At 42.5% G+C, this 15,523-nt stretch overlaps 1 protein-coding gene across 1 annotated transcript in view; it reads right to left on the minus strand.

Moving 5' to 3' along the window:
- The window catches only part of prox3 (prospero homeobox 3), a 108,493-nt gene that overhangs the window by 65,453 nt on the left and 27,517 nt on the right, over positions 1-15,523 (minus strand). The window lies entirely within an intron of this gene.

Consider the following 15,523-nt stretch of genomic DNA (forward strand, 5'->3'; position numbering starts at 1 on the left):
CAGCAGATGGTCAACTAAATCCTCTGGGTTGGTGCCCAAAATACTTTAGCTACACCCTTGTGTCAAAATTGTGCCTAATCGACTAGACTAACTCCGTTTGCCCAGGGGAGGGAGGATGAAGAAGAGAGGGCGGGGCTTCAGTTCAGATAGGCTTTGTGTGTCTCTCATAGAACAGTGTGTCTTCAGGTTCCTCCCACACCGTGAAAGACTAGCTGGGTACCAACTGCTGCCAAGACACCGGCGTTAGAGCTGGAGTCAGTCCACTGCTCCTAAATGGTTAGAATTAGGGATGCACAGATCCGATATTGATATCGGCTATCGGCCTGATATGACTAGAATAGCTAGATCGTGTATCGGCGACAATTTATTTGATTTTAAATTGTATGCTTTATTCAATAAATTGTAGGGGTGGGGGAAAAAATCGATACGTAGTAGTATCACGATACTTTGCGTGGCGATACTGTATCGATACAGGGACGCCAAGTATATTTAATTATTCCAAAAAAATATATAATAATAATTTGTATAAGGAAGTTGCATTGTTCATTTCAATACCTGTAATAGTACAGTAGTCCACACACACACACATGTGCATTCAGTTAAGTTGGAATATGACTGTAATACAAACAGTTCAGTTTGTCAGGTACATGCAACACAGATTACAGTGTTTACATCTGTCTGCTTGAGAAAATACCATGTTCTGCAATAAAAATGATTGAAGTGAGATGAACAGACTGAACTTTATTTTATTAGATAAAACATGTTGACAAAGTTTTACTTTGCAGTTGAAAAAAGGTAATAAATTAAATTTGATAAAAAAGAAAATTAAAAAAGAAAATTAAACTTGCAATACTCAGCATATCGCGATATATTTAGTATCACGATAGGATCGTATCGTGACGCAAGTATCGCGAGAGTATCGTATCGTGAGGTCTCTGGCGATTCCCACCCCTAATAAATTGTATTACAAAATATATATATATGTACAGATGACAACATTTTGTTTCACTAAGTTAGGAAAGTAATGTTTTAAGTCAAGCCTGATGTTGCCTTGCACAAAAGAATGATCCCAGTCTCTTCCACACAGTGAGGCATACAGTTTATTAATTGAACAATGGGTATTGGATCAGTACTCTGTATCGGATCGGTACTCGGTATCGGCCGATACCCAAAGCCCAGGTATCGGTATCGTATCGGGACTGAAAAAGTCGGATCGGTGCATCCCTAATTAGAATGGGTTTATTAAATGCGCATGCGTCCTAATAGATACTCCTCTCGAGTTGTCTGAGTGAGTGACCACAATCTGCCACACGTTGCCCATGTACATGGCAATAAAGAGATTCTACCTCTATTTCCCTTTCTCCCTGCCGTACCGGAAAACGCAGGTTTTATTCACAGGTTTTATTCATTCTAGCTGCAACCAGCAGCTCTAGAGCTTGCTCTGTTGGTTGGTTGGTCCACAAAAGTGTCTCCACCCTGTATAGAGCAGACCTGGGCAAAATCCGGTCCTTTGGGCATGCTGGAAATAAGTGTTGTCACTTTTGCATGTCATCCCTTGGATTTGTTGTGTCTTTGGATCCATAAATAAAATCAATCAATGCTAAATATTTATTTACAGAAGTGAAAGGTAACACGATGTGCTTAGTTTGTGGTACACACGTCGCCGTATTCAAATATTACAATTACAAGAGTCGGATGCTAGCTAAACTGCAAAACCAACAAGGACTTTTTACAAAATTGTGCGCACCCAGAGAAGCAGCTGTCAAGACAAGTGACGTAATATCCCAGAAAATCACCAGAATTTTTTTTATTTTTATTTTTTAATCTTTTCCCCCCTCTTCTTTTTCCGATTTTTCTCCCATCCTACTGTTAGTCGTTATGCCAATTCCCAACCCCCTTCCTGGTTGTTGCGCACTTTCCCCTACTGTTGGTCCGAGAGGCCGGAGACTGTCACATGCTTTCCTCCGACGCATGTGCAGCCAGCCGGCAGCCAGCCTGGCCGCGCAGATTCTCACCGGGAGAGTGTAACGTGTGGAAGGTCACACTACCTCTCTCCAGATCTTACCCTTGCTGAGCAGGCGCCCCGACCGAACTGTAGGGGTCGCTGTCCACAACACCCAGGCAATGCTGACTCTCAGGGAGTCGAGACCGCAGCCTCTTGCATTGGTGACGAGCACAATCTCCGCTACGCCACCTGACCGCCCTAAAAATGTGTTTTTCTGACGGAGAGTTTATAGCAATTGATCAACTTTATACAAAACGCAATACATGCTGTACATACAAATGACCAAGTATGATTTTGTCAATATTCCAATGTACAGCTTTGCTTGTACAGTGTCCTCCACCCACCCACCCCTCCTACCCAACCCCCCCCCCCCCCCCCCCACCCCACCCGACCAACCACCTCCAATGTACAGTCGTCGCCCCCCCCCCCCCCCCCCCCCCACCCACTCAACCCCACCCCACCTACCCAACCTCCTCCAATGTACAGTTTCTACGTCAAATGTATATACTCTCTTTTCTGGACTCTTTTTGTATCACAAACAGTACTGCATTTGCAAATCTGGTATGTCATAAATGTATAGATGTAGCAGTACTGTCTATCTGTATGTCGTGTATGTCATATATGTTATGATGAATTGAAAATGGGGGACCCTGATGTAAACAAGACGAAAGTCTTTCTCTGGTCTGCATCCCCTTAACAATTGTATGTATTGAGCTGTACTGTACTGTACCCATTCTGCAATATGTTAATAAAGTGTTCAATCAATCAATCAATCAATCAATCAATCAATGCTTTTTACTTGTTCAGTGAGAGAAATCCAGTCTGGCAAGTGCATTGAAATCTGGCTGAATATCTGAGGTGGATATGCGAAGGACAGCTGAGGTGATCATCAGTGATAGAGAGAAAAACATTTCTGTTCCGCTCTGTTCTTCAGCTGAAGCTCCAGATTCCCTGCGATGTCCTCAACCCTCCTCGTTACAGTGCGTCGGGAGAGGGGCACGTTCTCAAACGCGCCTTTTTTCTCCGAGCATATTTAGTGCTGCAGAGTCCAACAAACACTCTTTAACATACGGCAAAACACCTGTCGTATATTTCTAAATGAAAACATGAACATAGCCAACTGAAATGTACAAGGTAATGATTAGAAAGACAAAATGCTGATTGATAGAAGGGCCATTTAGATATCCCCTTGTGAGTTATTTCTGTGACCCTAGGCTTGAGAGGGAGATAGGGCAAAAGACTGTTTATGACGTTAATGCACATTCCACTGATTGGTTAGCAGCTGTGGTTTAGGCCACCTCCAACTGACAAGAGAGGAGATCATTATCTTTGAAGGAAGGAACTAAAACAAAACGGAAATAACAGTTGAGATACACGGCAGCTGCTGACGAAGACCCAGAGGTCAGAAAGGTGACACAGACTATTTGGAAATCTCCCCTTACACAGTAGAATGCCACCAGTTACATCGTTTGTTAATTAATGTTAAATACTGAACAAAATACTTAGTGATCAAAATAGAGCTACAACCTAGATTACAGATTACTTTAGAATAGGAAAAACAAACAGTAAGATAAATAGTTCAATCAAATAAAGTAAAAAGTGGACCCAACTGAAGACAAGACAGTGAGTCACTGGCTAGACAATAAAGAATTATCTTAGTATTCTAAAATGCAATTACAGAATGGTAAAGAGTTTGTAGATGGAAATAGCTCATGTTTTATTATCTATGCATCAAGAGCCAGTCTGTCTCCCCATAGACTATGAAAACTGTTGTCACAAGAAGCATGAAGAGATGGCACGCATTAAACTAATCAATGATTAAACAGCCCGGCAAGATTCTATGGTGAAACGGTTGTGTCAGCAGAATAAGTGTAACATGTTGAGACAAGCCGGCTACAAGGAATATGGCCAAATAAGGAAAGGCAGATTATAGACGTGAATAGGCAGGCAGGGACGCTCTCTCTCTCCCCCTCCCCCCCTCTCTCTCTCTCTCTCTCTCTCTCTCTCTCTCTCTCTCTCCCCCTGATAAAAAGGGCTGATGGCGACACACAAAAAAGGAGACACACCAGAAAGGACCTGGAGAGCCACACAGAACTCGAGAGCCGAGCCTGAGACACAGCGAGAAGGATCCTGAGAGCATGGAGACACAGAGCCATGGACACAGACGATGACAGAGATCGCCTAGCAGCTGGAGCGCTGAAAACCTCCACCGACAGAGGGAGACTCGCCAAGCCGGCTACTGAAGAGCCGATGACACAGAGAGCCATTTGACACTAGATGACAGCGCCAAGGCTCATAGCAGACTCCGCCGATACGAAAGCGAGCGCTCCCTGCCTGATCGGCGAGGAGACCAGGTTGCCTTGACAACCAGACCAGCGAACCACGAGAGAGAAGGCGCGTGTTGGCCTGGAAACCAAGACAACAACCAGAGAACCGCACCGGAAGAAGAAAACTCTGATCAACCCTAGCTGATCCGAGCATGGACAACAGCCACGAAAAAGAGACGATTAGATTGAATGAAAGAGACAATTAGATTGAACCAAAGAGACGATGTACTTGTTGATTCCTAAGCTGTGGTATTAATAAACACCGCAGTTATTTTGACCACTTTGTCAGCAGTCTCTCCTTACTTGAACCGAACATCTGAGAACTACCTAACCAATGCAGGAGAAGGGTGATATAGAAAACTATACGATCAATGAACTTAGATAGAGATAAATGAAGAACAGAAAGATACTTCACACCTTTTCAGTGTTTGTGAAGATTAACAAGTTAAAAATAAAATGAAACACTGATGTAATGATTGTTTTTGTTTTTACTGTTTACTACTTTATTTTTTTTTATTTTTTATTTTTTTTTATTCTTCTTATTACCAGTAGCAGCTCATCAAAATATATAATTGACTACTTTTTACAATGGGAGATAATGAATATTGAGCAGAATTAAGTTCAAGTTATCATTGGTTCGGCCCTCCAACACAGTTTAGGTTTCTCATGTGGCCCCTTGTAAAAATGTATTGCCCACCCCTGCTCTAGAGGCCACAGTTCTTTGCCCTAGAAGTTTTTTGCCTTCATACCAGCGGCCATCAGGCTCCACAACAGTGGGCAGGGACCGCTGCCAGACATCCAACTAGGAACCTCCATCACTGAGTGTGTCTGACTCCCACCTAAACCCAGAGTTAATTATATAGTTATATTGTTTACACTGTCTATTTTTATTCTATTTACATTTTTACTTCTCCACTGTACTATAATTCTATGACCTGTATCATGTCTTCTACTACCTGTACCTCCCCTCCCCCCTCCCCCATGCTGCTATGATGCCTGAATTTCCCCAAGAGGATCAATAAAGCAATATCTTATCTTATGAAATTTGGCACAGAGGTCAAGTGTCTGTACTGTGCACATGTGTGTGTGAATGCAAGCACGTGTGGATGCACGCACGTATGTGGTCACAGCTGTTGCAGATTTGCGCTTGTTAGCATATAGATTTTAAGTTAACCATCACCTCGACTTAAAGTAGGTCAGGCTATCGGTCAAAACAGAGGCAGCCCCACCCCTCACTATTACAGAGTTTTAGTCGAGGGAATGCCCTTTTGTAGAAATTTACTATTTTATTTTATCTTACATTTTTTGATATCTTATTTTCATTTATCGTACTACTACTACTACTTATTGTTATTGGACACACACACACACCCTGCACCTTATCATGCACATACACTACACGCAAGACACTTTCTGTAAATAATTGACTTTTTTTTTTTTTTTTTTTAAACTCAATTTTTATTTGCATTTTTGGATTACAAGCATACAAACAACATCATCTTTGAATATTATTTTCATATCAGTCGGTCTTCCAGGTACATAATACATAGACATAATGTACAACACCGTTAAACAGACATAAACAATAAAGAAAAGATTTTAATACCCAATAACAGAAATAAAAGATACCGACTTAAGCAAAAGTTCCACAGACATAAATAATGAATTGAAAAAACATAAAACGATTGTCATACCCAAATAATAGAAATAGAAAATACTAACTAAAGCAAAAATGTGCGACATGGGTTCAGAGACCCTCCTTGAACCTCTTTCCTCCTTTACCCTTCGCCCTCTTGTGTTGCATTTGTTTCTTCCTCTGTGATGTCGTTTTCGTTCCCCTTATAATCCTCCCACTTTCCCCATCTTTCTCCAAATTTCTCTTCCTGTAACCTCAGCATGTGTGTTATCCTCTCCATATCCTGTATCTCTTCCACTATTCCTACCCATTGTGCTATTGTCGGTGGGTCTTCTTTGTACCACAGTCTTGTTATTGCTTTTCTGGCCGCTATCAACATTATCTTTATTAAATATTTGTCCCCCCCTTGTATTCCCTCGTGTGTCAGGTCTCCTAAGTAAAGCACCAGTCCTGTTTGTGGTAACCCGTATCCTAATATTCTGATCATTGCCTCCCCTATCTCCTCCCAATACCCCTTCAGCTTCTGACATCCCCAGAATATGTGCGTGTGATTTGCCCCCTCCTTCCCACACATCCTCCAGCATGCTCTTTGTGTTGGTGCATATTTTCCCTTCAGCTCTGGGGTTATAAAGAATCTGATTATGTTTTTCCATCCAAACTCTTTCCATATCCTCGATCCTGTTGTTGAATGTTGCACCTCGCATATGTTACCCCATTCCTTCCCTGTTATTTCTATCTCTAGTTCTCTCTCCCATTTCTCCCTTATGTAATCGGTCGTGTGTCCCTTGCTGTTCATTATAGCCCGGTATATTGCTGATATTACTCTTCCTTGCCCCCCTTCGTATGCCCATACTATCATCTTGATTATTCCATTCTGTTCTTCGTCTTTGGCCCCCCTTATTTCTTTGTTGTAGTAGTCTCTAACCTGTAGATATCTGAAGTGGTCCCTGTTTTCTAGTCCAAATTTCTCCTTTAATTTTTGTAGTGTCTGCATTTCCCCCTTCTCTATCATTTTGCATATCGCTGTTGCCCCCCCCCCCCTCTCCCACCTTCTGAATCCATGGTCTAATCTCCCTGGTTTGAATCTCTTGTCATGTGCTACCCATCTCAGAACCCCTGACTGCTTCTCCAATTTGTGTGTTTTTACTACTCTGTTCCATATGGTCAAGGTGCATTTGGTGATTGGATCTAATAGTCCCTCTTTTTCTTTAAATAGTTCCCTATCTCCCACCAGAGCTTGTACCTTGTATCCCTCCCCTTCTTTTTCAATGTCTTTCCATCTTGCCTGATATCTGTCGTTACACCAGCACGTCACTGCTCTCAGTTGTGCTGCATAGTAATAATCTTGTAGGCTGGGTACTGCCATCCCTCCCTCTTCCTTTGGTAGTTGTAGTGTTTTATATCTGACCCGTGGTCTTCTCCCCGCCCATATGAACCTCGATATCAGTCTGTCCCACTCCCTGAATTGATTCTGTGGTATTTGTATCGGTAGTGACTGGAATAGGTACAGTAACCTTGATAGTATGTTCATTTTAATGACCTCTATTCTTGAATTTAAGTCCAAGGGCATTACTGTCCATCTCTCTAAGTCTCTCTTGATGTTCTGATTTATCTGTGTATAGTTCGCCTCAAACAGTTTCCCCACCCCTCTCGTGATGTTCACCCCTAAGTATTTAATCTTGTCCATGTCCCATCTTATCCTGTACTGTTCCCTAATTTCCGTCGTTGGGGTATAGTTCCATGCTAAGGTCTGTGTCTTTGTCACGTTTAGTTTGTATCCTGAGTAGTGGCCATATTCCTTCAGTAGATCCATCAGTGCCGGGAAGCTCTTGTCTGGTTGTCTCATGTATACTATCACGTCGTCCGCAAATAGGCCTAGTTTATATTCCGTTCCCTTTATCCTTACTCCCTTGATGTCCTCGGTCTGTCTGATCAGTTGCGCCAGTGGTTCTATGAAAACGGCGAAGAGCGTTGGTGAGAGACAACATCCCTGTCTGTTAGCCCTCTCTAATCTGATTCTATCCGTCAGGCTGCCATTCACCTTAACCCTCGCTGTCGGTTCTTGATATAGCGCCTTGATCATCTTCATCGCCCTCCCGTTCAGTCCGAACCTCATCAATGTTTTATATAAAAATGTCCACCATATCACCATAGAAACCAGTAGAAATAGATTCAGTATGGTGTATCAGAGTGGAGTCACCATAGAAACCAGTAGAAATAGATTCAGTATGGTGTATCAGAGTGGAGTCACCATAGGAACCAGTAGAAATAGATTCAGTCAGTGATGTACCTGAACGCGTTCAATGAACGATCGTTCATGAGCGCGTTCGTATTTTGGGCGAACGTGAACTGAACGTACTGATTATCCGCTAAATGAACGTAATTGAGAACGCGTTCATTCTCAGCGCTGTGTAACGGAGTTCAAAAGTGCGTTCATTCTCAGCACTCTGTTATAACGGCGTTCAAATATGTGCCAGATTTCATATGTATTTCAGCCGAAAACCCAGTGAAAACACACCGTAAACAGGCTTTAAAATTATGTGGAAAACCAACCGATCTGGCAACGCGCCTGTACACCCCCTGCTACGTCATCAGACTCATCACAACAACAGCTGAATCTGCGTCTGCGAGCAGAAGCTGAGAGCTGCGCAGCAGCAGGTCGAGAGCAGCACTCGCTCAGAGAACTCTACCTCTAGATGTCGGCGCTTGGGGATTTAAAATAGTTTAACGTTAAAGTCAGTACTGACTCAGATGGAAACAATCTAACGTTTGTCTGTAAACTTTGTCCACCCGGTTTGAAGAAGCAAGTCCCCACATCGACGCGACGACGTCGACAGCAACATTGAGAATATGCAAACGTCCTGTTTTAGTTTTCATAATAAAGACAATTCAAGCAAAGTTGTTCCTCATGTTTTTGAAAATATACTGTAGAGATGAAAGCTGCAGTGTGGACTGAATGCGCGGTGGCAAAGCGTTATGGAAATGCCAGTATTCTGATTGCTGTCTGTGTGGTTCAATATTTTTTACAATAGTTTGCAGCAACGTATTGAAAAAAGAACTAACAAAATGGGCCGTTCAATATCTCCTTTATGTTCGAAATGTCAAACAGACCTGGGTACCTACAGGCTACAGTCTATCACTACTTTTGGGAATCTAAGTGTTTATCCAGGTTCTGGGGCCAAGTGATTGATTGATTGAACACTTTATTAACATATTGCAGAATGGGTACAGTATAGTACAGCTCAGTCATGAATTGAAAATGGGGGACCCTGATGTAAACAAGACGAAAGTCTTTCTCTGGTCTGCATCCCCTTAACAATTGTATGTATTGAGCTGTACTGTATCAGGGTCCCCCATTTTCAATTAATCAGGACATGCATGACATACAGATAGACAGTACTGCTACATCTATACATTTATGACATACCAGATTTGCAAATACAGTACTGTTTGTGATACAAAAAGAGTCCAGAAAAGAGAGTAGGCCTATATACATTTGACATAGAAACTGTACATTGGAGGAGGTTGGGTAGGTGGGTGGGGGGGACTGTACATTGGAGGTGGTTCGCAAATGCATAGAGGCAACAACGCTTCCTTTCAGGAGGTGTGGGCCCCACTATTAGACTATTTTCCTGCTGAAATTTCTCGGATCCTTCTAAAGGCCCAGTGCCCCATTGTATGGACAGACCTAGGATAGGAAAAAATAAATATATGTCTACATGTGAATGGGCTCGAGGCAAGTGCAATACTGTCCCAATGTGTGTTTTTGTAATGTAAGTAACTGTATGTGAAAAATCTATATAAAAAAATATATATATATCAAAAAAGAACTAAAAAGAACTAAATTAGTTCATTTTTGAAACCATGAACTTTAGTTCAAAATTTTGAATTATGAACTATGAACTGAACTAGTTCATTTTAAAAATTGTGAACTGTGAACTGAACTAGTTCATGTAGAAAGTGAACTTTCCCAACACTGGATTCAGTATGGTATATCAGAGTGGAAGCACCATAAAAACCAGTAGAAATAGATTCAGTATGATGTATCAGAGTGGAATCACCATAGAAACCAGTAGAAATAGATTCAGTATGATGTATCAGAGTGGAATCACCATAGAAACCAGTAGAAATAGATTCAGTATGGTGGTGTATCAGAGTGGACTCACCATACAAACCAGTAGAAATAGATTCAGTATGGTATATCAAAGTGGAATCACCATAGAAACCAGTGGAAACCTGTATAAAATTAAAATGCAGAGGGGACATCATGCACTAATGTTACTTTGGGCTAGTGCCTTCTTCGGTGTGCAGGCTCAGGTATATGAGTAACCCTGTCTGAAGCCTAGTAAGCCTGATATCTCCCTTGGCTGCCCAGCAGCTGTTTGGCTTCCCCTATGGGAGACTCAGGTTTGAATCCACGTGAACTACATTAAGGCTCAAACATAGTCCAGAGTAGACATACCATACACAGACCGGACTCTGCTGGGATCCGCGTGGACTAAAAGGATGTAATAGCATTGATTCTCAAAGCATTTGACCTATTACGTGTTGTTGACCTAATTTGTGCATCCGCAATGGAGGACCTCAGCATACGTCCGCATGTCCACGCACTAGTGTTGTCACGATACTGGAATTTCGAACTTCGATACGATACCTTGAAAAGTATCGATATTCAATACCATTTTCGATACCACGAAAATGCAAAATCAAATCAAACCCCCCCTCTTATATCTCGTTTTATTAGGCCCCCCACTGAGTGCCCACGACGACAAATATCGTTTTATTTGTTTATTAGCGATATGATTTCATATTTCATCAACCGAGTCTCCTGTTGGTACAGCAGCTCCTCCAGCAGCTCAGAATGGAAAAAAGCGCCCCCTATCGTCTATCCCTGTGTAACTGCAGGTCAGTCGCTTAGATCAGTCGATATGTAGAGGCGGAGCCAGCTGGCTCCTTGAGCTGGCAAACTGTCTGCTCAACATGGAAGTCATCGCGGGACGGGAATCAGCCTGGAATATATATTCACAGTAGCCAATACTCAATCAATAAGCGTGATCAATATTTGGAATGGCGATCAGGAATTGGAATGATCTTTTTGGAGAACATCTGATCTGTGGTAAGGAATCTATTTTACCAGTATTGGGATAATCAGAGTTGTATTCGCTGAGATCTCAGCGTTTGCCCTATGTGTGTGTGTGTGTGTGTGTGTGTGTGTGTGTGTGTGTGTGTGTGTGTGTGTGTGCGCGATCGCTGATGAGGAAATCAGAGAATCGATTTTTCAGCTTGTGTCTCTAGCGTGCATACGTACACATATACTATCGATAATCTAGCGTTTATTTGAAAACGATTCATAAATAGGCCGAAAAATGACAACGTTTTTGTGTATTCTAGAATATTCCAGTAAACGTCTTTTATCATGGAATCTTTATATTTTCCTTGAAAACGAGGGCTTTTCAAAATGCTATAAAACGAAAATGAACCGATAAAAAAACAATCTGCTTCGACAATGTTGACTGGAAAACGAGTCATTGATAAGCGACGGGCAGATTAGACACATAGCCATAATTTAAAACATAGATTAGGCGTTATAACGCTAACATTGAAGTGGATGGTGGGCATTCAAGCACTAAATCGTGCGCCCCCTGCTGGCACTGAAAGTGTTAAGCAAGGGCTCTGAAAGTGTTAAAAACAAAAACCTGTGTTTAACCTAGCCATCTATAAAACATCATGCTAAAACTGTGAAACAAATGTCATACTCCCCTAAAGAAAGAAATACATAGCAAACATGACTCAGTTATGCAATAGTGCTGCTGCTTTTTATTTGGTTAAAATATTTTAGTTAATAAGACTAAAAGACTACAATATGACTACAACAATTTCATGGCGGCTTCCGGTTTGCGGTTTGCGGAGCTATGCTCGGAGCATTAACATTACATTTTCAACAAGATTGCTGGTAATTAAACACTTCATGGAAACGGGGTAACGTTAACGTTATGTCGAGTTCATACGTGTAGTATGAACTCGACATAACGTTAACGTTACTCCGTTTCCATGAAGTAATTATATTGTGAATTATAAGGTGGCCAGCTAGCTAGCATAAGCTAACGGAAGAACGATTAACTAACGTTAGCTAATAGCTGTAACGTTACTAACAACTAATCAGCTGTTGATATTATGAGCCATCAGTAGACAACATCTCATGTATTAAACTAAAAGTGAATGGTTTAATGTTTAATGCTTTGTTGACAAGAAGACACTGAAGACGGGTCTCTGATGGGAGGAGGAGGGGCAAGCGTGGTCTGCAGCAGCGTGTGTCTGTCAACAACTTGCGGTAGAAGACTGCGAGCAAGCCAGCTGGTATCGATACTGCAGAAAGTATCGATATTGCGGGAAATGAGTATCGAAACCGTTTTAAATATTCAGAATCGATATGTATCGATTTTTCTATATTTTTGACAACACTACCACGCACCACTAAATTTTTCATGTACAATATTTCACGCATTCACGACATACAATATGGCTCGGCAAGCTGATCAAAGGAGATTGGTGGATCAAAGAGCTGGTATGCCTGAACTATGAAAGGCAAAGTTCTGCGGACTGTATGTCCACATAGTGTAAGAGCCCTGTATCTCTAGACTATGTCTGAGCCTTCAGCAGCAACGATACCATGACCTTTGACACCTGTCACCCTATCTCTTACCCTCCAATATTCCCTGTCACACCCCAGGTCTTGCTAAAAAAATAGATAATTGATCTCAAGTGATTACTTGGTAAAATAAAGGTTAAATAAGAAGAAATACGAAAAGAGTGTAAATGTAACAGTAAAGTGCAATAGTAATATACAATGTACAGGTGATTCAACTGGGTATAAAATATATAAATTAGTACTACTGAGTGTAGTGCTAATCAGATGTATGTACAGAGTTGTAATATTAATGCACAGTGATACAGGTATAAAGACAATATGGTAGTAGTCATACTGGCCAGCAGCGTAAGTAGTAGGAGCTGGAGTATGTAAGGGATATGTACAGATATAGATATAGTATCTACAGGTATGTAAAAATGTACCCTCATCAACTCATTCTGCGCCACGGGTCGGGGCGCCAGAGGGCGCTATTATGCCAGCGCTGTAAGTCAATGGGGGGACTGCGAGATTTGCGAGTGCTTATATCTTAAATTATAGCTTAGCTATGGGTCTAATACACCCGTCGATTATCAGTGAGTTGCTTCCAGTCAACATGTACAAAACGGATTGTTTTTTTATCTGTACATTTCTGTTTTATACCGTTTTGAATATGAGTATAGTTTTGGTGATTCCAGGAAAAGACACGATAATAGGCCTTTAGTGGAATACACTAAACACATTGTAATTTTTCGCCTGATTATCGAATCTTCCTGAAATCAACGCTAGATCATCATTATTATCCTTCCTCGTGCAAGAATGAAAAGAGCCCTGGACCGGGGCGCCCCCCTCCTCCCCTCCTGCACCCAACGGCACACAGCCACACACACACACACACAGCATCGATCGGGGTAGAAATAAATATCAGATCAACGATCAAATTTATATATAGTGTTTTTACCTTGTATCTGATGTAATGCAAAAGAAATAATCCAATTATCTGATCGCCATTCCAAATACTGCTTGCGGAGGTCCGTCCCACATTACCGACCGTTACATATGAACGGGCGGGCGGGGTTACTGTTCCATGCCATCGTTGTTGAGGCCTACCTCGCTTGAGTATTTAAACCCCGCCCGCACGGCTCGGTAAAATAGACGTAAAATAGATGTTACTTTTGTCAGCAGGTACTCCACTCTCGTTCCAAGTGTCTTGGATCAGAACAGGATCAATACATATAACGTTAGGTGGCCCTCATCCGTTGTCTTCTTCTTGTATAGTCTGCTCGGGCCAGACTATACCACGGAGCCGAATAGGTTTCCTCATCGGCTGGTTTGACTATAGTATTACTATTTTTATGATTTACCAGAAGTGCTGAGTCCAACATAGTCTGGTGAAAATGCACCTTATCATCATCCATATCATCCGTTTTGTCTTCTTCTTCATAATATCCAATAGTTCGCTGTAGGCGATCACCATTGTCGAACGTTAGTGTCATAATCACGGCGAGAGCCTTCTTCACCCCTCCTCCTCCTTCCTCACCATCACGGCGGAAGCTTCCCTCACCCCTCATCCTCTCACACCCTTATATGGGCAGCATCCGTTCCCCGGATTCCCACGCTGCCAGTACATCAATCAACACGGCTGTGACGGATTCCCTCATCAGCGAGAGGATACTTCAGCCCGCAGATCCTGCTCTACCCTCGTCGGAGTGTTAACCTAACTTCCTAGGTACGACAACAAACCCTAGCCTTGCAACCCTGTCCTTGTTGTTATACCTTGTGTCCTAATCCTTGTTCTCTATATGCCCAGGACCTCCGCTCCAGTACACCTCCTACCTGGACGTCCCGTGCTGCACAGGGAGTGCTCGTGCTCTCGCCTATTACACCTTCATGTACCTATTGCCCCGTGCTGCACAAGGAGTGCACCTGCTCTCATCTACGGCACACACCTGTACCTGTTGCCCAGTGCTGCACAAGGAGTGCACCTGCTCTCATCTACGGCACACACCTGTACCTGTTGCCCCGTGCTGCACAAGGAGTGCTCCTGCTCTCGCCGATTATACATTCTTGTACCTGTTGCACATTTCTGCATTCTCTGTAACCTGTCTGCTTGGGGAATAACATTAAACCACCCTAAAACGCTCCATTCTCTCTCCTCCTGTGTTCTGCTATTGGGCTCCGCCAAACCCCATCCTAACAGTTAGTTGGCTGTAGTCTCACTGCTGCTCGCTCCCTAGTGCTTTGGGGCTGCCCCACTCTAAACTGGCCCATGCAGTTCAAAAGGTAGGCCGGCGATACTGCCACCTGTCGAGATTCGATCGTCATTGCAATTATAACGTAGCCAGAGGTCCCAGGCACACTCACAAAGGCCTGCATGAGTGTTTATAATAGGGCTGGGCGATTAAGCGATATTTCGATTAATTCGAATGAATGATTTAGGACGATTTTGAAAACTTAAAATCGATTTTATTTTACAAAAAGTGATGTTTGGTGAAAGTTAGATTTGCACTTTATTAATCCCAATAGGGAAATTCATTCTTGTTTGATGATCAAGAGACACCTTTTATTTGTTTTAAGTGAAGTTTGGTGAAAAAGCAAGTTATTGTTAGGTTTTGTAAACAACCCCAACAGCACGACACGGACAGGTAGTTCAGAATTAGCCAAAAACGACGGGCGTATTTATTTTCACAAAAAACAGAAATGTGCAACGAAACAGTAACTCCATTAGAGGGGAATGTCTTCTAGTCAAGTAGGGCTCTGCTGCACTGCCCACAGCAGGGTTGACTCTGCGGCTCTACAGCCCTGTTCTTAGCAGAGTCTACTCTGCGGTTCTGCGGCTCTGCAGCGCTGTCCTTAGCAGAGTTTACTCTGCGGTTCTGTGGCTCTGCAGCGCTGTCCTTTGCAGAGTTTACTCTGCGGCTCTGCGGCTC

The sequence above is a fragment of the Notolepis coatsorum genome (genome assembly GCF_963971535.1).
Source record: "Notolepis coatsorum genome assembly, chromosome: 1".
In the NCBI taxonomy this organism is placed as follows: Eukaryota; Metazoa; Chordata; class Actinopteri; order Aulopiformes; family Paralepididae; genus Notolepis; species Notolepis coatsorum.